Genomic DNA, 23,448 nt, shown 5'->3' on the forward strand with positions numbered 1-23,448 from the left:
AAACGTAATCAACTCTGAAAGGCTCCATCTCTAACCACCACCACAATTGGGGTAGATTGGGGGATCAATATATGAATTTTGGGGCAACACAAATAGTCCATAACAATTGAGGTGTTTTTTATGTCTTTGGAATACCAGTTTAGATTTTGTGTTCAGCGTCACAAATATTCCTGCAGTAGCTGCTTTATGCATGTGTCTTTTCACGCCTTTCCCAGTGTACTGATAGAATAGATCCCTAGGAATAAGTTTGGTGGCTCACAAACTGTGTAGAGGAGAATCGTATGCCATCTTGCCAAGTATCCATCCAGAGCCCTTTCCATTCCTACCAGCAATTGTGGCAATGCCTATTTCTTCATGGCTTTGTCAATGTTTATCGAGCTTTGGGATGTTTACTATTCACTGTTAATATTTTTTATGATTTAACTTATAATATGAGATCTACCCTCCTAGCACATTTTATGTGTACACTATTGTATCGTTAACCATATGCACATTGTTACATAGGACAGATGCAGAAATGTTTTATCTGCGTAATGGAAACTTGTGCTCACTGAACAGCAATTTCCCATTCAGTTTTGCTCCTTCCATTCCTTGTCAGCCACCCACAGACCTCAAAGTCTGACCCCACTTATAGAGGAGGTTATAAAGGATTTATCCTGTTGCTGGCTTATTTCATTACTTACTCTGCTCAAGCTTCATTGATGAAGTAGTCAAGACACGGTTTCCTTCCTGTTTTAGGACTGAGTGATACCATGTTGTATGCACATAGCATACGACATTTTATTCATCCTTCCCCCCAGCAGGAGGAATCTGGGGTGCTTCCATGCCTTGGCCATTGTGAATCATGCCGTACTGAACTTAAGAATGAAAGTATCTCTTCAAGGTCTTATTTTCAGGGTTTTGGGGTAAACATTCAGAAGTGGGATTGTTGAGTCATATGGGGATTTGGTTTTAATTGTTTGAAGAACTTCCATACTGCTTTCCAGAGCAACAGCACTGTTTTGCATTCCCACCAACAATGCACCGGTTCCAATTTCTCCGTGTCCTTCCCACCACTTGTAATTCTCAATTTTTTAGCGACCATCCTAACAGGTATGAGGTGACCCCACATCGTGGTTTTGATGTACAGGTCTGTCCTCACATTCCTGATGATTGCTTCTACTTTTTCTGTGATGTTGGATTTGTGTCTTCTTTGGACAAATGTCTTTTTCAGTTCTTTGCCTATTTTTTTTTTCTTGCTATGAGTAGTGGGAAGTCATTATGTTTTGAATATTAATTTCTTACCAAGCATATGAGCATAAATCTTTTCTTCCCATCTTAGGCTATGTTTTTATTCAGTTTGCTGTGTCTTATGTGATACAGAATGTTTTTAGTGTGATGCAATCCTATTTGTCTATTTTAACTTTTGGTATCAAATCCAGGGACTCATTGCCAAGACTGATGCCATAAAGCATTTCCACTGTATTTTCTCTGATGAATTTTTAGAGGCTTTACATTTAAGCCTTTTTTTGAGCTAATTTTTGTGTACAGGGTAAGGTATGAGGCTAATTTTATTCTTTTGCACGTGATCTGATTTTGTCATCATTGTGTGTTGAAGGGATTATCCATTTCCCACCAAATGGGAGCTGCATTACTCTGATTTTCATTTTCACATGATCCTCTTCCTCTGGGTCTTCAACTATTTTCTCTCCTTCTAAGGGCATTGTGACACCAGGATAAGGACCTGCTCTGCTCTAGTAACTCTGTCTTATGTATGTCTGCATGGACTCTTTCTGAATCAGGCCACATTCAGAGGTACGGAGGCTCAGGACTGCAATCTAAGTCACTGGGGGTCACGTTCAACCCATATTGAATGGTCACACGTGTGTTGCCTTTGGTTTCCTGATCCTACTGTCCCTCTGCCTCTCATTGCAGGTTAAGAGATGTTGCTTCTTTTTTTTTTAGGAGATAGGAAAAATATTTCACATAGTTTTCCATGATGAACCTGTAGGAAAAAAAGGGTGCAGCCTATTTTTAGACCAATGTAAAGATACCCACGACTAGACTTTTCAAATTGGAAGGACCCATGTTGCTTTTGCAGATTAGAAGTGGAATGCATACCCACTACAAAAACTCAAGCAATTCAGAAGCTTGGGCAGAATGCAAAGCAGATTTATCTGCTCATCTAACAAAGGAAGTAAAACAAAAGAACGAGTTGTTGATACGGATTAAGTTATCAGAACCAAACTTCTGTCTGAAGACACTTAAACTTTTGGATAATATGCAAGAGATATTTTAAAAAACATCCAAGGTGTAAGGCATTGGCTGTCCATAATCAAAGGGAAGGTGGGAGCCCTGGGGGAGGCAGACTCAGAGCTTCCTGGCTGCCTCGGGAGTTTGGTGACTCAGTAAACTTGATCTTTTACCTGAGGACCCCAGAGGTGACAGAAAGCAAACCCTGTGATTCGCCTGGCCAGGGGAAAGGGTTCTACAGAAAGGGTTCTACACGGCGGGAGGACTGGAAGTGAGCCTCACGTCACTCAGCGGTGCATTCTCACTCAGCGCTTGTATATGAAGCTACCCTGCAGCAGAACAGAGGCAGTGTGCCGAGCAGGAAAACCTAACCTTGAAAAACAGGAGCAGCAGCTCCCCTCCCGGGGCTGCAGCACAAATTCGTGTCTCTTCCTTGGCCAGCAGCCTTTACCCTTGTATTTCCTTAAAAGTCACCTTGGAGCTGGATGTGGTGGTGTGTACATGTAGTCCAGCTCCTCGTGAGGCTGAGACAACAGGAGCATGGGAACCTGGGAGTTTGAAGCCAGCCAGGCCAACGTATTGGGACTTTTCTTTAAATGTGATCTATCTTGGCATAATTATCTGGACGGCATTTGCCCCACTACCTCACCAGCAGTTCTATCCCCAAGAAGAGAAAAAAAATGAGTCTTGGGGCATAGTGAGTTCTAGAGAATTTGTTGAGCATGTATGAGGTCATGGGTTCAATCCTTGAGAGAGAGAGAGAGAGAGAGAGAGACAGACAGAGAGAGAGAGAGAGAGAGAGAGAGAGAGACAGAGACAGAGACATAAAAAGAGAGGGAGGAAGAGAGGGAGAAAGAGACAGTATATGTTTATAAAATGTTTCAAAGTAGCAGTTCATTTAAATGAATAAGGAGGCTGATGAATAGCATTCTAGTTCATCAAGTCCAAAGGACCAATGTCTAGAAACAATTCAAATATCTACAAACTGGTAAATAGACAAACTTTTACATATTTATATTGTGAATTACTCCTCAGAAGTGAAAAGGATCATGAATACACTAAACAACACCAATGGTTCGGAAAACTATTATGCTGAATGAGAGTAGGTAGACTTCAAAGGGTACAGATTATGTGACTCCACTCATCTGAAATTCTAGAGCAGGCAAGACGTATTAGCGGCTCCTTGGTCGAGAGTACACGAGGTGGGCTGTTGGGAGGCGCTGAGCTAGTGATCCACACATGTGGAGTCAAAACACAGGGTGCCCGAGGCACACTCCAAGGGCACAAAGCACCTGAGAAACGCCCTGAGGGCTGGGCTGCTGGAGGAAACAGGTAGCCCAGCCCTGAGAACACAGGGGTGAGAAGGGGGCATGGCACAAGTGTGCAAATAGACGCATTGCGGTGGTTGCTCAGTCTCTTCCTCCCATCTGGAGAAAGAACTCCACTTGACCCGACTTTCTGTCTCTTTCTTTTCTTCATCCTCTCTTTGTTCTTTCCCTCAGGAACTTAGACAGCTCTCACAAACACCACAGTGGGCTGCAAAGAGACACAAGGGAATATCTTGGGGAAAATGTTCTGTATCTTGACATTGGGGGTGGTTAGGAATAAAAAGAAGGAAAAAAGGTCTATCATGCATGAAAGAAGCTGGTATAGCTGTATTAATAAATTTTTTTGGCATAGTCATACAGTGGAATTCCACGCAGCACTAAGTATGGATTTACCATGATTGTACATAACACCCTGAGTGAATGCCATTCAAATAGTGTTAGATGAAAGAAGCAAGATGCAAGAAGACATCCAGTGTGTTTATACACCTTCGACGGAAACCAGAGCGCTGACCGATTTTAAGTGGACAAATTGTCATCCTGAAATAATCATTCTCCAGAGCTGACCAGGCCCCGCTCAGAATTTCACTAGGATGTGGTCTGATCACACCACATGTGCACCAGGAAGGTGGGAAGTTTGTCCCTGAGGAAGCTTTTTGGAGGAGAGCAGGGCTAGCTCTGAAGCAGGACCAAACCCGGCTTGGCAGAGTGGAGCAGGACCTCTGGCTGTGGGGTTTTGTGAGTTCAGGACTGGGTATGGATTGTATGCTTTAAACTCCCCACCGGCACCACCTGACACCTCCTGACACCACCTGGGCTGTCTTATTAGTTTGCCCAGCTGTGGGCTGGAGGGAAGGAGGCAGTGGTGGCCCCCAAAGCTTCTGCAGATCAAAAAAGCAGCCAGGTTTCTCACTAAAGCTCACTTCTAATGCTCAAGGACTCACATGTGCAGGATTGGATTCCTGACTTTGACCTCACGTGCATTAGCATCTGGGGCTCCAGGAAGCCTGTGAGTGGGGGACAGCAGTGCAGGCGGGCGTTTTGATGAATGCCTGGTTCTGGAGCCTGCTGTCGTGTGTGTGGAGGATCAAAATGAGGGTACCACTCACTTTCAGTAAAGCCTGGAGCTCAAAGTGGGCGAGGTCTTGATGAGGGCTTGCACGTGACATCATTGTGTCTAAAGATGTGTGTGACCCTGATTTGTATCTTTGGCATCTTTGCATGATGTGTCAGAGCTCTTTACCCCAAGTGAGGCAACCTCAGAAAAGGAACCACTGGGATATCCCGGAGAGCAGACTGTCAGCAGAGGCCCACAGGGGTGTGCAGTGTGCACCTGAGCCGGCTTCCATCCAGTGTGTTCAGCACTAGGATGGCTGCCTGCCTGGAGTTCAGCCGGTCGTGAGGTGGATTCCACCCTTTATCAGGAGGCTCTAGTTAAGGGGTGAAGAGCAATCAGTCTCCAGTGGGTTCCACAATATTTTATGGTAGTGGCTTTTTTTAAAAAAACTACATGAAATTGCTTTCCTGTCCCTCATTTGATCCCAAGGTACTTCCAAAATAGCTAAGGGATCTGGGTGAACTTCTCAGGCATGTGACACTTAGCAAGAGACTTAGAGTGGGGTGATCTCCTCTCCCTAAGGTGAGATGTGCCATCGGGCTCTGGCTTGAGTCTATCCTATAGGTGTAACTTCCAGTTTATCAAGAAGACCTAGTGGGAATACCGAGTGTATAAGATGTAGATGCAATCACCCAAGGTACGGCTGGGCAGCAAGGCACAGGACTGTGGGCTCAGGGCCTGTGAGACCCTTTAAATCCAAGAGAAACCAGTCTGTGACCAGTTACATGCTTTCATGTCATGTGAGGTCAGCTTCTTTCACCAAAAGCCCATGAGCAGCTAATGGCCTTATCAGGTGGTCCATAGGCTCCAGGGGTATGAGAGGAGATGGCCAAAGCTCCTACCTTGAAGGGATCTCAGGGCTGTGACGGAGCAGTAATGACAGTGCCTGTCATATTGTAATTAGACAGATTGTAGAGTCTTTTATTATAAGCAGCTCTATTTCAGGTCAAACGATTTGTGAGTGGCAGTGTAAATGAATTTGGGTAAAACTTGTCAATGAAAAACACAATGACTCCAATATCCAAAAAGTCCTCAGTGGAACTGGGCTTGTTTTGATCTGGTTGCTAAGAGGATCCCTAGCTGTTTCTTGACAACGTCAGGGAGGGAGAGGTAGTTTATGGGCTCAGGGGGCCGGGGATGGATTGTGTGATTCGAACTTCCCACCTTTTCTTACCAAATAATTTTCAGAAATTTGACAAAAGAGCCTTGCAGTGCGCGGGGTTCAATGCCTCACTCTCCTTTCGGACCACTTGTGAGCATTTAGTGTGTCCTGGATAATATGAATCTCCTGAGAGGAAGAGGTCATCAGGTGATGTTGCACTCATGCCATTGGCAAAAGCTGGAAGTGGTCAGGATTTGGTCTCTAATGATTCTAAACCCTTCTCAACCTCTACCAACGTCTCTGGCAGAGTTTTGAAGCATCTATGCGCATTATGAATGTGTGGGAGGCAGACTGCAAGCCATGCAGCAAAGGCTGAAAGTACTGAACGAGTAATATTAGGAGTGTGATAATATTAGGAGAGGGAGTTATGGGAAATAATTAGGTCCGGAGGGTGGAGCACTCGCAAATGGGATTAGTGCCTTATAGAGACACAAGAACTTGCGGCTTCTCTCTACTCTCCACCATATGAGGAGACAACAAGATGACCATCTGTACACCAGGCAGCAGGCTTCCACCAGATACCAGATTTTCTAATACCTTTCTAGCTTCCAGGACTCTGAGACATAAATGTAAGCCCCCTAGTCTATAGTCATTTGTTACAGCAATTGGAACCTAAGACTCAATGTTTAAGATGCTAAACAAAATTACCAGGCAAATGAGAAAAGCAGTCAAATGTGCTCTGTTTTTAAGAGAAACACAGTCAGTGCAGACCAATCCCCAAGCTGATCAAATGTTATTCAGTAAAAATTTAAAAAAATACATTAATCATGCTCAATTTTATAAAAGAAAATGTGGGCATAATAAATGAAGAGATAGGCAATCTCAGTAGAGGCATAAAAACTATAAAATAGAACTGGAGAGCAATTCCATCTTGAGAACAGATTTAAATATTTTTCCAATCTGAATAACAAAGAAAAAATTAAAAAATAACGAAAGTCTCACGAGTCTCTGGTGCAACATTAAGAAGTTATATAATTGACATTCCAAAAGGGAGAGAGAGAAAAAAGTAGCAAAAGAACTTCCTTCAGTCTGAAGAATGAATAAGTGTAATAAGATCATTATGATACCAGAAGAAGATAATCAACTGAAAGGCTCGTGCTTTGTCTGATGAATATATATCTTATGCATGTATTAAAATGTCATACTACATATCTCAATAACTATGTATCAATTACAGATAAAAAGTATATTCAGAAGGCCATATTTACGTGGTAGCTATGGCATTTTTCTAACATTACAGAAAGGAAAACTGATGGTTGTTATTAAAAAGTTATGGTAGTTACACCAGCACATTATTATATCCCAGGGTAACAGTGCACCAAGCTATATCCAGCTGTCATTTGCATCCAGGCTGTCTGTCCTTTATGGTGATACCAGTTCGGATCATTGTTCCAGTGCAGAGAGGGAACCTGGCTGCAGTACTGTGCACTTCTAAGGAGCCTAGCATGGATGAAACGTGTCGTCATGTGTAAGCACTCACCGGTCTGGTGTCAACCGTAAGAGGGCAAATGCTTCCACTATTTGAGAGACGGAATTACATCTATGCTCACAGTGTAGTTCTGTAGTCTTCAGTGTGCTCCCTGCGCAAGCCACGTTCTTTCCCTTCAGATTGGCTGCAGGCATCGGGAAGCCAGGAGGACGTCTATGGACTCCAGTGCTGGGATGTACGTATGGCTGGTAAGCAGTGTCCTCTGCGGTTCTGAATGTCTCTTTCCTAGTCCTATTTTCTCAGCCTGATCAGAGCCATTTGCTTACTACTAGAACTTTCTTGTTGAGCCAATAGAAAGTTATGCTGTCAGCTTCCTCAGCATTTCTCTCAAAAGTAACCGAAATGGTTTCTATTTATGTTCAATATGCTTTTCAAAAAACTACTTGCCCGGGCTGGGGACTTAGCTCAGTGGCATAAGCACCTGCCTCAGTGGCATAAGCAGGCGGTCGTGAGTTGGATCCCTGGCACTGATAAAAATAAAAAAAAAACTACTTGCTCCTTCTTTCCAACCACTTTAACCTCTTCCCCTCCCACACTTTTGATCTCGGGACCAATATCAGGAAGACAGTACGGCACAGACTTCTCGTGCCTGGGCTTTCAGGTGAGCCCCAAGGGTGTGTCCTTTACCTCTCCTGGCTCACAGAACCTGTGGGCTCTGATACAACCTCTTGGGTGAGGGTGATGTGGATGGTAATATGTGGAATGGATGCTCAGACCCTGGTAAGATGGGTTCTCTTCCAAATTAGCCACTCTGGGTCTGGATCACCCCACACGTTATCATACCTGAGGCGAATGTGTATATTATATGTGATGGATTGACAATGCGGTCAGCTTCTGTCAGCTGAACTGAATCAGGGTGGTGCTGAGTGTGGATGTCCCCCCTGAGGATTGTTGCCAACATAAAAAGGAGACTCGGAGAGGGAGAAGTGGTGCTGTTGGTTCTCTTGTTGCCACGGGTTCTCCTAGAGGAGCTTGTCCAGCTTCTTTCCTGATATGAACTTGCTGTTCTCATCGTCAGAGGAGCTCAGGACCTTGTTGTCATTGAGAATGGCTGTGATTCACCTTGGGGGAGCTCTGGTCCTCACTTTGCGCGTCCCTTCCTAGCTCTGGAGGGGAAGATATGTGCTATTCAATTTCCTGGAGAAGCTTGCCATGCTGGCTTCCTGATATGAACTTGGCTGTTCTCACCAACAGAGGAGCTCTGGACCTTGCTGTCCCTGAGGATAGCTGTGGTACTTTTTGGGGGAGCCCTGATCTTTACTTTGAGCATTGCTTCCTGGCTCTAGTGCAGAACCCTCAGCCTTCTGGCATAGGTCCTTTATTCCATTGGTACAGACTTTCTAGCTCCCACCACTAATCTTTAGGCCTTCCTAGTATAGAAGCAAACTCACGTGAGACACTGCCATGGGCTGTAGGTTGTCAGCTGGACTCATGCCGGACATTGCCATGGGATCCAGGCCCTCAGCTAGATTCTTTGGGTCTATGGTGTGTGGACAGATTTCTTGCACTTTTTGTGTTTAACTCTTTGGGTGACTATTATAGAATGATACTATCAATTATCTGTCTTATATTAAATTATTTTCCTTGAAAACCCTGTCTACAACACTTCACTACCAGAAACTTTGTTGGGAGGGAACATACAGGAGTCATACTATTTGCCTTGGTTTGTTAAATGTACTCAAAAGGTGCATGTGTTAAAGGCTTGGATCCCTAGCCAGGGCACCATTGGGAGCTGGAGTAGCCATGGAGTAGCCATGGGTTTGGTGAGTAGTCCTTAGGTCATTAGAAGCACGGTCTGCTGGGTGGTCTTTAAGTCACTGGAGGTGTGGCCTAGGGGAGGCTTTTAGGTCATTGGAAGCATGCCCTTGAAGGGGAGAATGGCACTGCATTTCATTCCTCTTCTGTTTCTACTTTCCAGCCATGAGAGTGGGAAGTCATCCACAGCAGGTTCCCTGCCATGACACTGCCTGTCACAGCCCCAAAGCAACAGGGCCAGCCAATCTTGGACTGAAAACCTCAGCACCATGAGGCAGGTAAACTTTGCTCCTTAAAGTTGATTTGCTCAGGCGTTCTTAGAGTGTTGGAAAGCTAACATATCGTTTAGTCAATCATTCAAAAAATATTTATTGCGAACTCCTACTAAGTGCTGAGCTGTGATGCCTGTGGGGTGCCGGATACACAGGGATTGAAAGCCTAGTGGCTCAGTGCCCAGTGAGGAGGAGAAAGGGAAGATGGCACCCAAAAACCCTCTCAAAGGCTTCCATTCTCTCCAGCAGAGTTCTCCAAGTGACATCCTAGACAGGGAACACTGACAGCTCTCGGGAACTCAGACCCTCAGAATCTGGAGTTTTAATGGCTGATTCTGCCTCTGAAGTTTCCAATAGTCCTTTGGATCTCTTTTCTTATATTTCCCCCCACCCCAAAAGATACCTACTTTTTTTTTCTTTTTCATTTTTTTTATCGGTACCAGGGACCGAACTCACGATCGCACACTTGCAAGGAAGGCGCTTATGCCGCTGAGCTAAATCCCCAGCCCCTCTACTTTGTTTTAAACCTTTCATTGATCTGTAGATAAACATGCTTAGGTATTTCTACTGGAAGTTCTTTTTTGAATAGAAAAATGTCAGCGAACTTTGGATCTTAGGGATCTGTGAGCCCCACATACACCTGGTGAGTTTTCAAACAGCCCTTGAACTAAGGAGGGTTTTACAACTTTCAAAGCTTGTTAAAAGTGCCAGGTATTGTGTTCAATCCTCAGCACCAAAAAGAATAGCAGTTTTTTGTGGTTTTTTTTTTTTTTTTTTTTTTGCTTTTTGAGACAGGGTCTCAACTCTGCAGTTCAGCCTGGCCTTGAACTCACTTTGTAATCCAGGCTGGTCTCAAACTTGCAATGATCCTCCTGAATGCTGGGATTACAGGTGTGCACCACCATACCTGACTGAAAAGTTTTGTGTGTATTTTTTAAAAAAAACAAAACAAAACCAATAGGTGGCATGTATAATGTGGCTCTCAAAGCCTAAAATATTTTTTTGTCTGACCTCTTACAGAAGAGCTCTGCGGGCTCCTTCCTTTTGGTAATGTCCTAAGGCAAGTTGAATTAAACAGACAAGTGCTTTTGTAAACATAGTCCAGCATTTTTATTTGTAGTGGAATAACATCATTTTATTTGTGGTGGAATAACATCATTCCTTTAAAACTGCATTAAGTAGTTTTTGGTGTGTGAAATTTAAACCTAGACTGCTTCACACAGCTTTCCAGGTCTCAGCTGGAGAGAAATCATACCCTACTGTCATCCACTCTCCAGTGACAAATACTTAGTGAGAGGAGACAGAGGTGACTAAAATTGATTTTTGCCCTGAGACCTCAAGAGTGTAGTAAGTAGCTGCTCGCAGAAACAGAGGCCATATGACAAATGCTACCAGCGTGGAATAAGTAACGGGTTTGGGGCGCACAGCTAGGGGGTCACTCACTCAGCATTCCATCTTCGGAGTGTGCACACTCATTTCTCCTGTGCCCCAGTGCTGGATGCTACCACAGCAGTGTTGCCACACATCGCCGTGCACACGGCCCCCTTTATCCACATGGGAACAGAGCAGCCGGGGAGCAGGCTGTGTGCAGGGAGACTGCACACAGTGGGGGGCAGGCTGCCGTGGGGCCTCCAGATGCTCCACAATGCATCCGTGGATTCAGCAGCCACGGCTGAAAACATAGTTGGCAAGAAAAAGAAATCACACTGTAGTGAACACGCACAGACATTTCCCTTGTCATTATTCCCTCATCAGTGCAGAGTAAGAAACGCTTCACATGGTGTTTACATTGGGGGAGGAATCTTGAGTCACCCAGAGTCCTGTGCACAGGGAGGGTGTGAGTGGGTTGTATGTGAACGCGATGCTATTTATATAAAGGAATTGAGCCCCTATGGGTGTTGGTGTCTGTGTGTGTCTGGGGTTGAGGGCTAGACTCAGTCACCTGTGGATGCTGAGGGATCACTGTCCATGTAAGAAGGGCTGATTGCTTACCACGTGTAAGCTCCTGGGTTCCATCCCCAGGACCACAAGCAAACATATGCAACCTGAAGGAGACCTCCTACCCACAACTGTGGTGACCAGCCTAGCGGGCTGTCATAGTTCATGCATTGGGATGCTCCTGGGGGATGGTTTGGAGGTGATTGGATCCCGGGCTGTGATACTCATCACTGGGTTCATCCACTCATGAGTTTCCAGCTAAACCTGATGTTGGCAGATGAAGCCTAGTCGGAGGGGGAAGCGGGTCATCGGGGGCGTGGTGCCGAAGGGTCTTTCTCCCCCCTGGGTCTCTGCTTCCTGCTGCCCTGCCATGAGCTGTCCCTCCTCCACCCTGCCTGGGAATCAGGCAGGCTGTGGCCAAAACCTCTACAAACCATGAGCCAAGATAAACCTCAGAACAGTAATGAAGACAGATGCCCAGTAATAATCAGCTGGCCCCACACGTTGAGGTCTTGATTAGTGATTGACAGTTTCCGTAATTTTCATCCCCAGCTGAGGACCAATCAGAGAAAGCCAAGTATACAGCCCTAACCAGCCACGTAGGCTTCCCTGCCTCTGCTCGGCCAGGCATGCCAGCAGCCTCTGGTCAGCGCACACCTGAGGCCTTCCTTTTCCTCCTTCATAAACATGCCCCGCCTTCTTGTTTGACTGAGTCTCTGCCAAGTGTCTAAATCCTCTTGCCATGCGAAGCTCTGAAAAAACAGTTTTTGCTTGTTCCGTTTAGTTCCACAGGTGCAGTGAAGTCCCACAAGTTCTGTTCTTTACTTCCTGCTCCCCTAGACCCCAACTTTAGCCAGGCATGGCCCCCCCAGAGGCCCACACCTTGGGCTTGGTGTGGAGCTGCTGAGTCACCACTAGCTAAAAGCTCAGCTCTCTGGTTCCACAACTTGGCCGCTGATGCTCAGGGTGGCTTGTTAATCACCAGGTACTGGCTCCGATTTGCTTGGCACCCTTGGTGCCATCAGACGGCTTTCTTTTTCTGCTTTCCTTTGGTTGTCTCTTAGGGACTGTTTGGTGTTGTGATGTCTTAAAGAGTCACTCATCCTAAGGACACGTGGAGGGCGGAAGGCAGGCCTGGGACCTGGGAGCCTGTCCTTTGAGCTGGCTCCCTGGCACTGTGGTTCTCTCCAGATGAACAGTCACAGGGACAAACTCTGTAATGTGTCACCAGGGAAACTTTTGGATTCTCTGTATCTCAACTTTCACATCTGGAGATGCAGGTCTCACTGGCACACAGCCTTCTGTGTGGTTTTCTGCCCTGCAGATTGCTACACATGCCTCTGGAGGTGACCAGTCATGTGACTGGGGCTGGACACAAACTGCCCAAGCTCTCCTCGCCTCCCGACCATTGGCAGCTTCAGGGAGGGAGTGATCTAAGTCTGACCTGTCCCTTCCAAGCCTCCTGTTTCAACACCTACTCGCACTGTGACCCTGATTCCTTTGTGTAGCTTTTCTTACTGACTGGTATTTGTGCTGGAGGCTCCGCCCAGAGCCTCACACGTGTTAGGCGGGTATTATGCCCCTGAGCCACACGAAGCCCTGAGGTATCTTTTTAGATGGTGTAACTTTGCACCGGGGAAGTTGGGGTGTTTAGCAGCAACACTGAGAAACTGCTGGCTTGAAAAGAATCGTGTATTTGAGAAGAAAGGTATTGGGGTCTGCACCCAGATCCCAATCCTCCAAACAGGTGCATGGCGAAGGCTCAAAGGAATGAGACATGTGGCATGTCTTTAGGGCCACAGGAGGACTGAAATCCTCAGCAGAGCTTGTAACCCTGCTAGCCAGCTGGCTGATTGAGCTAGGCAGCCCATATTTAATCAGAACAAGCAAGGAGCTGAGTGGAAAATGGAGGAACCCTGAGCAGGATTTTGGGAGGGGTTCAAGGACCCCATAGAGCAACAGATGATTCTGATTAAGGAAAACCATCCAGAAAGTCTCCAGGTGGCCTCAGCTGTGGCCTGTCTTGCCCCCTGAGATGTCTTCTCGTTCTCAGTTCAGCCACGCTTGGGCCACACCACAGACCTGCACGTGTATTCAGCTTCAACAGCTCCAACAGAAAGGAACCATTTCTCCTCAGCCCAATAACCTAGAAAATATTGGTACTTGAATGTCTCTAAATAAAATCCTAAATCAAGACTTGTTTCCCTAAAAGATTCTTTGACCAAAGCGAATGAGCAATTTGGCAAACATACACAGAGTCGCCTCTCCCCTGGGAGACCCACCGCTGCCGTGTTGGTGCCCTCTCCTTACCTCCCTGGACCCAGCTCTTGTGCCCCCTTATTCTTCTGATCCTTCTCCCCACTCCCCTTCTTTCTCCACCCCCACCCTGGCCCATACCCCTTACCTTTTCCAAATAATCTAACTCCTCTTTCCCAAAACCTCAAAATGCAGGTGACCTAGAAGGATCCATCCCTGCCCCTAGCCAGAGATGCAGGCGACTATAATTTAAACCTCAGGCCTGGGCTAGTAGTGGGTATCTCAGGGGGGTATCTCAGAGTGCTTGCATAGCATGCAGAGTCCCCAGCATTGGAAAAGCAAAAACAGAGTTGAAGTAAGAGCTATTAAAATTTCCCTAAACCTGAAAAAGACCAGTAAATATGCACGGAAAGACTTAGGATTCCTTCGTGGACACATGACCCGGGGTTCCCGTGTGTGTCAGTGTGAACACCTCTAGCTTGGCACATCTGGTGCCAAGATGATCAGAGCTGTTGAACAGATCCTCTCAAGTCCTGGAGGATTTATCTTTGCATGGAAAACCTGAGGGTCAAAGAAACACCAGAGGTCTAGGTTACACCCTCCTAAATCTGCACCCCAAAGGTTTCCAGTGAAGATCTGTGGGTCACAGTTCAGTCATGAAAAGAAACAAAAAAGATGCAACTGCAAGAGATTCTTGGTGTGGATTAGAAAAGCCTGCAGGGGACACTGGAACAGGAGGTGCTGCCTTTCAGTTCACTTTCTCAGTAAAGCTGGACCTGAAATGGGAGGCTGATTCAAAGGCGGAAACCAGAAAGGCAAATAGTCCCTTTAGCTCACCTGTAATAGCTGGCAGGGGCGGGGCCGTGAAAGGTTAGAGCTAAACTCAAAATGAGGCTGGATCCAAAGTAAATGAAGAACACGGATGCCACTCCCCAGACATCCTGCTGTGGACAAGGACACTCACTGGAGTAGAGAGACTTATATCTGTCTGTCTCTCTCTATCCATCTGTCTATCCATCTCAAATGTTAAGGATCGGAGGACCGAGGGAGAGAATTAGGGACAAGTTTCAGCCCCTCCACTCTCCTCTCTCTGTTTCCCTCTCTGTCTGCTCTGTCTCTGTTTTCTGCAGCTGGGCTTCTCAGGAGACCAGGTTTGCTCCTTAAAGGTCTTTTGCATTCAAGAGGGGACTGCTCATCCAGGCCAGCAGCAACCTAGGAAATGCTTGGATTTGCTCAGATTGGCCCAGGAAATAATAAGGAATAAAAAGTTAAAACCACTGCTGTCCTGTTTCTTTCTGGAATAACTGGGCTGTGTACTGACAGACTGGGTGGAATGGGGCTGTGGGTTAGAAGGTGGCCTGGTAGCACGAACACGGTCTCAGTTACCTGGGATCCCGCTAGGGGCCCCAGGGCAGCCTACTGTAGTGGCCTGGAACCCTGAGTAAACACCGCTTCGTGATAAAATTTTACTTTATGGGTCACAGCGTACCCCGTAAAGTGGAAACCCTAAGTATTCGCAACAACATTGGGTGCTGGGACTGCAGTTTGAAACGTTTATGGGTAGAGGGTGGGAGAGGTCTGACTGGCGTGTTTGAGGCTTTGGTCTCAGATGGCATTTGGGAGAAGCCAGCCTAGAAATGTCCGCTCAATATCCATGCTTCCCTTTTATTTCATTTGTTTTATTTTTGTGGCGCTGGGAATGAAACCCAAAGTAAGTTTCAAAAGCTCAGCGGCTCAGCCGCACCCCCACCTCGGTTCCCCCACGATTCTACCAGTGGCATCCTGGTGGCTGGCTCCTGGCCACAGACCTCCAGCTGTGCTGCTGCTGGATGGGGCCATCGCCAGAGACCCCAGATGCAGGGCAGTGGTCCCGACAGAAGGGGTGGGCTCAGGATGAAGGGGAAAGCTGCCCAGCCCTGGGCTGTCACACTGTCCCGGAGCGGCCGTCCTGTACCCATCATCCCCGTCTCTACCGCATCACGAGACAATGCCAGGAGACATCTCGCGGCCTTATCCTTCGCCCTCGCTGGGAGTCCAAGTGAAGAACTGCTCACTACCAGCTCTGGAACTGCAGTGTCCTCTGGTACAGTGCTGGCTCTGCATGACAGCCACCCCACCCAGTCCTCTGTGGGCCTGGCAGCCACCCCAGCTCGCTGGGCTGCCCTGACTCCTCTGCAGGAGGTGAGGGAAGGGAAGGTGCTGTACAGGTGAGCCCCAGCTGAGGCGGGGTGCAGTGCGCAGGACTAGGAATTCAGGTATCTCTCCCATCCTGCTCCTCCCTGCCCCCCTCCGCGTTTGCTTTCTTGCTGCAGGGATGGAGCTCAGGGCTCCCACTTGCCAGCCAAGCTCTCTGCCACTGAGCCTCATCCAGCCCCACCTTTGGTTTTTAAAACCAACCTCTGATAATACTTTTGACCATACTACAAAGTGGAAGACAAACAGCAATGGACTTGATTTATTATTTTATGTCATTCCTTCCCTGCGAGCTGATCTACTCTGTGAAACACCCTCGCTGTAGGTGAACGGGAAGAAGAACCAGGGGCCTCGCCTCCAGCAGCCTTCTGAGTTAGTCCCCCAGGGTCCCGATCCCTGGGTGGGTCAGGGCCACCCCAGCTGCCCACAGTCCCTGCCGCTCCAGGCTCAGGTCTGCAGGCAGCCAGTCACTTTTTTTGTTTATTTAGAGAAAAAAAGCAAAACAGAAAAAAGGGTAGAAATAATACAGAATTAAAAAAAAAAAATTAACACTGAGAAATCACTAGTTGATAAATTACATATTGTCGTCTTAGCAATAGTTGTTCAAGTTATAAAATCAAAGCATAAAAAGTGGACAATCAAACAATGACAGTGCAAACCACTCTGTTCTATGATCCAACAAAAACAGCCGATCACGTCTTAAAGCCTCCCATGCTAATGAGTTATAAATTTTAAATCCAAAGAGCTATAAATTTTAAATGGAAATGCAGTGTTGGTCCTGACATTGATCTAAAGAGACATCCTAAGCCTTTTGCCAGCAGGGATTGCTGAGGTCTACAGGTGGTGGCCCACAGCATGGCTATTTGTGAGTGCTCCTGACTGATCTCTCATGGTGCACAGTATGGGTGTGTAGTCTCTGTTTTGGAGTTCAGGTTTTTAGCTGTTAAAATTTGCTTTATTTACTTTACTTGAAAATTTTACCCAATACATAAAAATCATATGTATTTATGAGGCACCATGTGACGTCTGACACACATACATACAGGTAATGTTCAAATCAGGGTAAGTTTCTCTATTTCCTCACAGAGTTATCGTTTTTTTGTGATGAAAACATTCAAAACCCTCTCTCCTAGATGTTAAAGCAGCCCACGATACATTACTGTGATGTGCAGTCACTTTACCATGCGGTCACTCCCCGGAAGCCGTCTGTCCTAACTAGGACTGGGCACCTGTGGTCAGCCTCTCCTTCCCTCCAGCCTCCCAGCCTTGTTCCCCCTGCTGATCAGTCTTTTTATATTTCACATAGCAGTGAGGTGGTGCAGTACTTGTGTGTCTGGCTGATTTTGTTTTTCTTAATGCACTGTAAAAAAGTGAAAGGTTGGGGCTGCCGGTGAATAAAAGAGGGTGGATCCCGGTAGCAGCCTTCTTTAGCATGCGTGAGGCTCTGGTTCAAGTCCTAGCACCAGAAAAAACAAGTATGTAGAAGATTAGTGTCAAAGTCTAGTAGTTTTAGACAGGAAAATCTCTCTGTCTGTCTGTCTCTCTCTCTGTCTCTCTGTCTCTGTCTCTCTGTCTCTCTCTGTCTCTGTCTCTTTCTCTGTCTCTCTGACTGTCTCTCTCTGTCTCTCTGTCTCTCTCTGTCTCTCTGTCTCTGTCTCTGTCTCTCCGTCTCTGTCTCTTTCTCTGTCTCTCTGTCTCTCTCTCTCTTTTCCAAGAAAAGTCTCACTATGTAGTCCAGGCTGGCCTTGAACTCATGGCAAACTTCCTGCCTCAGCTTCCTGAGAGCTAAGATTATAGGCATAGGCTACCACGCTCGACTTAGACAAGAAACTTTAAAGAAATATATTGATGAGGCAGTTGTGGGCAGAGCCAACCCCTTCCTGTGAGCCAGCTGGAGCATGGGCTGGGGGACAAGAAGTGCTGAGCTGCACCTCCACCCCCAGCAACCGGCTGATTTGGAGAAACACAGGCTGAGATGGTAGCTACTGAAGAAAAAACACAGGTTAATGTTTGATTGACTTTGCAGGTCTAAAGCTGGTAGTCTGATCATCTATTCAGAGGGTAACAACATGCTGTATAGCAACTGTGGGGGATTTCTTTCTGAGGATGTTAGCCATTGTTAATTATTATCTTGTTTTTAAAGTCCTGTGTTGTTTTCATTGTTTTGATTGGTTTTATTTTGTTCTGTTTGGTTTCATTTTATTATATGTGGTGGTATGACCATATGTATTATGGTAGCCATTGTTGATTTCCTATTACCTTGTTTTGAAGTTCTGTATTACTTTCACTAATTGGCTTTAATTAACTTTATTCTGTTTTATTTTATTTGGTTTTATTCTTTTAAAATATATGTATATATACACACACACATATATGTACATATTGATGCATGTGAGCAGTGCAGAACAGTGAGGTCTGTTCTGGGAAGCTGGTGTGTATATTCAACAAATCTCAGTCATTTTCTATTACTCATCTCCTCCACTGATCCCTTTCCCTGTCGGAGTCTACATCTTAGAGGATTTTTTTTTTTTAATAAACAGGACAGAAATTAACAAGAACAGCAATGTTTCTAACAGTCTTTATGGACTTTTCTGGAAAAATATACACAGAGATGCTCTTCAGCTTACTGTAGGACGGGTCAGGTTTTGATATTTTAAGTCCAAAACAGCACTGAGCATACCCAGCCCACCCAATGTAAGAGCTCAGCCCTGTCTGCCTCCACAGGCCACAGCACACACATGTGCCTCCAGTTTGGCAAAACACAAAGTCCGTATTACACTAAAGTATGGAATATCTCAATGTTTGTTTTTGTTTTTTGAGACAGGATCTTGCTAGGTAGCCCAGGCCGACCTCAAATTCATAGCAATCCTCCTGCCTCAGCCTCCCAAGCATGTACTGGGATTGCTGGCATGCACCACCATGCCCAGCTTCCCATGTCATGTATTGAACAAAGACTTGAAAATGAGACACTGAACCGTGTAGCTTGGCATTTGTACAGCTGAAAAACTGTTGAAGTTCAGCCGACTTTGGTGATGGTCTGAGTGTATCGTCGAGAAATTAGTTGGCAAGCTTTTGTGTGCAGGTCAAATGTGAGCTGACCCTGGCAGGATGCTTTTCTTGAGTCAGGAAGGATTTTTACATTTTTAAGTGCATACGTAAGTCCTCATGCTTTACTGCTTGGTTCCCAAACCTTAAACTATTTATTGTCTGACCCATTAAGAAAAATTGGCCAACACTGCTCAACAGAAAGGGATAAAAAAACTCAGCAGCGTCCACTGGAAGGACTCTGGAAGTGAGCCTTCGGCAGAATGAAACAGAGGGGACACATTTTATTCAGTTCTTTCGTAGTGCATAGTTTTATGAATGTGCTTTTGACGAAATGACCAATTTTCTGTTTCTCTCAGCGTGATGCCAGGTCCTGATGTCAGGGGTTGTTCCCTTCAGTAGGCAAAACAAACAAGTAAATAAATACATTTAAAAAATCCCCAGATAAGGATGCTGGGCCGGCACTGTCTAGAGGTCCCAGAGCAGCCTGGCCTCTTGCGATGTTTCTGCCTCTGGCCACAGGCTGGTGCTTCTCAGCCCGGCGTCCTGATCGGAGGGAGATTCCCAGGCAGTTCTGAGCTTCTGTCCGGGGGAGGTAAACAGCGGTGCTCTGCTGGCTGCGAAACAGATACGTGTGTACACCCCTGGGGTGGCGCACACTTGGAAACCAAACAGGCCATCATTCAATGCCCTGCCCGGCGCCAAGAGCAATAGATGGGTCATCGGGCCTTACAAAGGCAGCTCACAGTAGTCTCTGATAGGACGGAACAATCTCTTTGAAAGTTGCAAAACACAGATAAGATGAACTCATTTGTATTTCTTGGGAATTACTGTTTTGCAACAACGAGAAGTCACTGCTCGGTTTCTGCCTTCTGGTACGTGGTCCCTACCGCCACCTGCCGGCCTAGGGGAGTAAGGCGAGTTGTGTCAACGTCTCTCTCCTAGAACCGCCTGTGTGTGACAAAGGTAAAACGCTTGGCAGGACGGTGGAGCACTATATCCTTTTAAAAATGTAATCTGTCTCCTTTTCTTTGCCAACAGCGTTCACAGAGTTGTGCCTGTAGGTGTGACTGTGTTTGGGACGTTACTGGATAGAGAAACCGCACAGCTACAAACCACATCCAAGGTGCTGTCGGTTAAGGTTACAAGCATTATGAATCTTGGTGCTGCTAATGACTGTTTTTGCAAATACTCCTAGTTCAACTGTTTTGTGTTTTTCTTTTTCTTTAAGAAACGGATCCACTATGTTGCCCAGACTGGTTCTGAACACCTGGGCTCCAGCGATTCTCCTGCTTTGGCCTCTCCATCTGCTGGGTCTGCAGATCTGTGCCCCGCCCTGCGCCTGGGCCCTGTCTGTCTTTAGAACCCATGGTGCAAGACAGCTCGAGGAACGAGGGTGATGCCTGCACCGAACAATCATTTCCGATGCCGGCAGCACTGTTTAAATGATTTGGCGGGAGGGAAACTCAAGACCACCGATTAAATGAGGCTCGGAGCTGCCTCACTTAGCCGTTTATACCCTGACGTACCGCACTATTCTTCACTGACGTACAGCACTATTTTAAAGTGTTTCACTGATTCTTTTCATTTTTCCTCTTGTTTATATCTGTTTTCTTGCTGCCTTTACTTCCCCTAATGTAAGGTTTGAACACACCTTTATTGGAAGAAGTTAATTTTACCAAACGATTTTGCTACCATCTCTGTAATCTGGGGCTGCCTTTAAATTTACTTCTTCTTCTTCTTTTTTTTTCTACAGTGTGCTTGAGCTAACGGGAGACACTGGGGTGGGAGATACATAGCAGCAACTATCATGCTGTTGCGATAGGCCAGCCCTTGAAAGGCAGCAGTGGGCCAGGGTGCAACACCTGACCGTGCAAGGCTCCAGGTCCGTCCCCAGCTCTGCAGAGCAGCAGCAAAAACCAAAAAGTAGTGGTGGAGGGAAACATGCATACACACATGTACCAGCTGAGGTGTCTAAATCTGCACAAATGGGAACGCCAGGTGGAGCTTCCCCAGCCCGTGTACCTTGAGGTACAGTGTACACACCCAAAGACAGGGAAGCTTTATTCTTAGACAAGAGATCAGACTCTCAAGAAAGTGAAGCAATCTCCTCCTCCCACAAGACGGAGCATTAAAAACCCAAGAGTAATGTAACCCTAAAAACCGGGACGTGTACTTCAGACTTCACAGTAACTTTTGTCGTGGAAAGCTGGGTACTGCTAACGAACAGTGTGCTTTCTGAATATTTGGCTGACAGCGTAGCTTGGTTCTTATCCATAGGGAACACAGTTTATTTTCAGCAACGCTGTCTCTTGGACTGCGTGCCTTCGGACATTTGGAGAGTAGCCCAGGGTCTTTACTTAGCGGTTAAAATCTAGCTGGATCTCTTGGCATTTGTATTCCTTTACCCATTAGTGGAAAGTACCCCTCACCAGGACGATGGTGTTGAGGTTTTGAGCTGGGAAACAGCAGCCATGTGGTCCAGTTCTCTTTTGTTGGGAGAAGAGGGTCCTGCCAGGCCGAGGGACTAGTGTACAGTATCAAAGCCTGTTTCCAACGGACGCAGGCCTAGGACTTTGGTTTAAGTAAATAACGGTGCTTGGAATTAGAGGGATGGTCTTACACAACACTAACTGAACCTTTTCCCTTTGGTCACATATTTATTGATGTACTTTGTTTTTAGTATTTTATTTTCAGGTAGAGTTTTGCTGTGTTGTGTACCTGGCCTAGATCTCCAAGCATTCTCCTGCCTCAGCCTCCGGGGTAACAGGCACTTCGGGGTACGCCACCACACCTGCTGCCCCACCGTGGTTTAAAGCCACCTTAGGTCTCTACATTTAAATAGTCTATAGTGTATGTGAATGTGTAAATTGCACAGAGTAAATCAATGTGTGATTTATAAACAAGCGTTATCAAAAATGATACACCCAGGCACACATTTATGTGCACGTGGATGGGGTGGACGTGTGTGTGTGTGTGGGGAGACTGGGCCCCACACCCTCGTGTGTGCTAAACACGCAGTGTGCCCTGGGCTGTCCCCACCCCTCAGCAGTTCAGACTTTCTCCACCTGCCGATGAGCCCCTGCCAGTCACTGTGTTTTCATTCATTCTTTAGGGGATACTCTCATCAATCATTCCGTGTGTGCTGTGCTTATCGAGAGCCCATCACCGGAAAACCGTGTTAAGTTATATGCAGAAAGAGGCAAGAGGAGGAATTACAGGAAAAAGTGCCGGCGTGGTTTCTCCAGCTCGTCCTCTGCCCCCTTTATCCCACTCCTGAGCAGCAGGACTGAGGTTTCCTTGCTGTCCCCCTGTGGCTGCCTCGAAGGGCTCCTTGCCCCACCAAGAAGTGGGGCACTTGTTGATCAGAACTGCGCAGGCAGAGTGGAGAAAGCTGGCCCACAGGTTTGCCTACTCAGTTAAGGTGGATTTGCTGGCTTGCGGCCAGTTACGTTTTTGCCTAAAACACCTAAATATGTTCAGGAAGTCTCTCTTCCTCCACAAAGGCGCCCTTAATACTAACTATTCATGTTGAATGCTTCAAAGCAGTGATGGGGAAGTGGTGGGTTAGCCGTGGACACACGTTCTTGTCCATGTGCTTGTTGTGTGGCCTGTGGGCTTTGGGCCGCAATTCATCCCACGCCTTCACCTGGTGGCTGGCAGTCACAAGTGCCGGATTCAAAGGGACACAGTTACACAAATTCTCCCGTCACCAGCTCAGAGCCCTTCCAAGATCCCCCGTGGTTGCTTAACACTGCGGACCCTACTCAACCTTACATATGATTTTTCCTGTACCTACACCCAGGATAAAAGTCCAGTTATAAATCAAGCACATTAAGGGATCAATAACTACAATAAACTGGGATAATTATAACAATACGCAGTCGTAAGTGTACTTGCGTGTGGCCTCTCTATTTTATTGTCCTGTGTTTACTCTTCGGCTCATGCTGGTGAGACAACACTTGAAGGAAAAGCATTGTGGTTTCCCTGCAGCATGTCTGAACTGCCAGGGACGATACTGCACTTTGGGGCCAGCATGAGGTAAAATCAGGGTGAGTTTAGTGCATACACGTGGGCAGCAGTATCTGACGAGCAAAACCCTGCTAAGGGACTGGGGTGGGTAGCACAGACAGCGTGGATGAGCTGGACACAGGGGTGACTCAGTTCCAGATGGGACAGGCTGGGATGCTGAGGGATTCACTCACTACTCAGCACGGACAGCAATTTAACACTAGTGCTTGCTTATTTCTGGAATTTTCTTCCACCTGAAACCTTCAGAACCCAGTGGGGGGCAGGTAACCGAAACCACAGGAAACAAAGCTGTAGTCAAAGGGGGCCCTGCTGTAGCGTGCACTTGAAGTTGCAATCTGGAAATGTATTATTTCGTGTGCTGAGACATTGGAGGAGAGCGTCTAGGGTCCGCAGCTCAGTTTAAGAGATCAATAACTACAATAAACTGGGATAATTATAACAATACGCAGAATCCGTGTCTTTTCCATTTCCCGTCCTGACACCTTCAGCTCCTGGCAGGCAGAGCGGTAGCTCTAACCCTAGAGCCTGGGGATAAGGGGAGCAACAGTCCACGATGGAACCAGCCTTGTTCGTGTGTTTTCTCTCCTCCCCCTCTGCCTCCTCCCCATCCTCCCTCCTTCTGCTTGTTCTCC

This window comes from Cavia porcellus, unplaced genomic scaffold, assembly GCF_034190915.1.
Source record: "Cavia porcellus strain 051 isolate PalLab524CR breed Dunkin Hartley unplaced genomic scaffold, mCavPor4.1 scaffold_13, whole genome shotgun sequence".
In the NCBI taxonomy this organism is placed as follows: domain Eukaryota; kingdom Metazoa; phylum Chordata; class Mammalia; order Rodentia; family Caviidae; genus Cavia; species Cavia porcellus.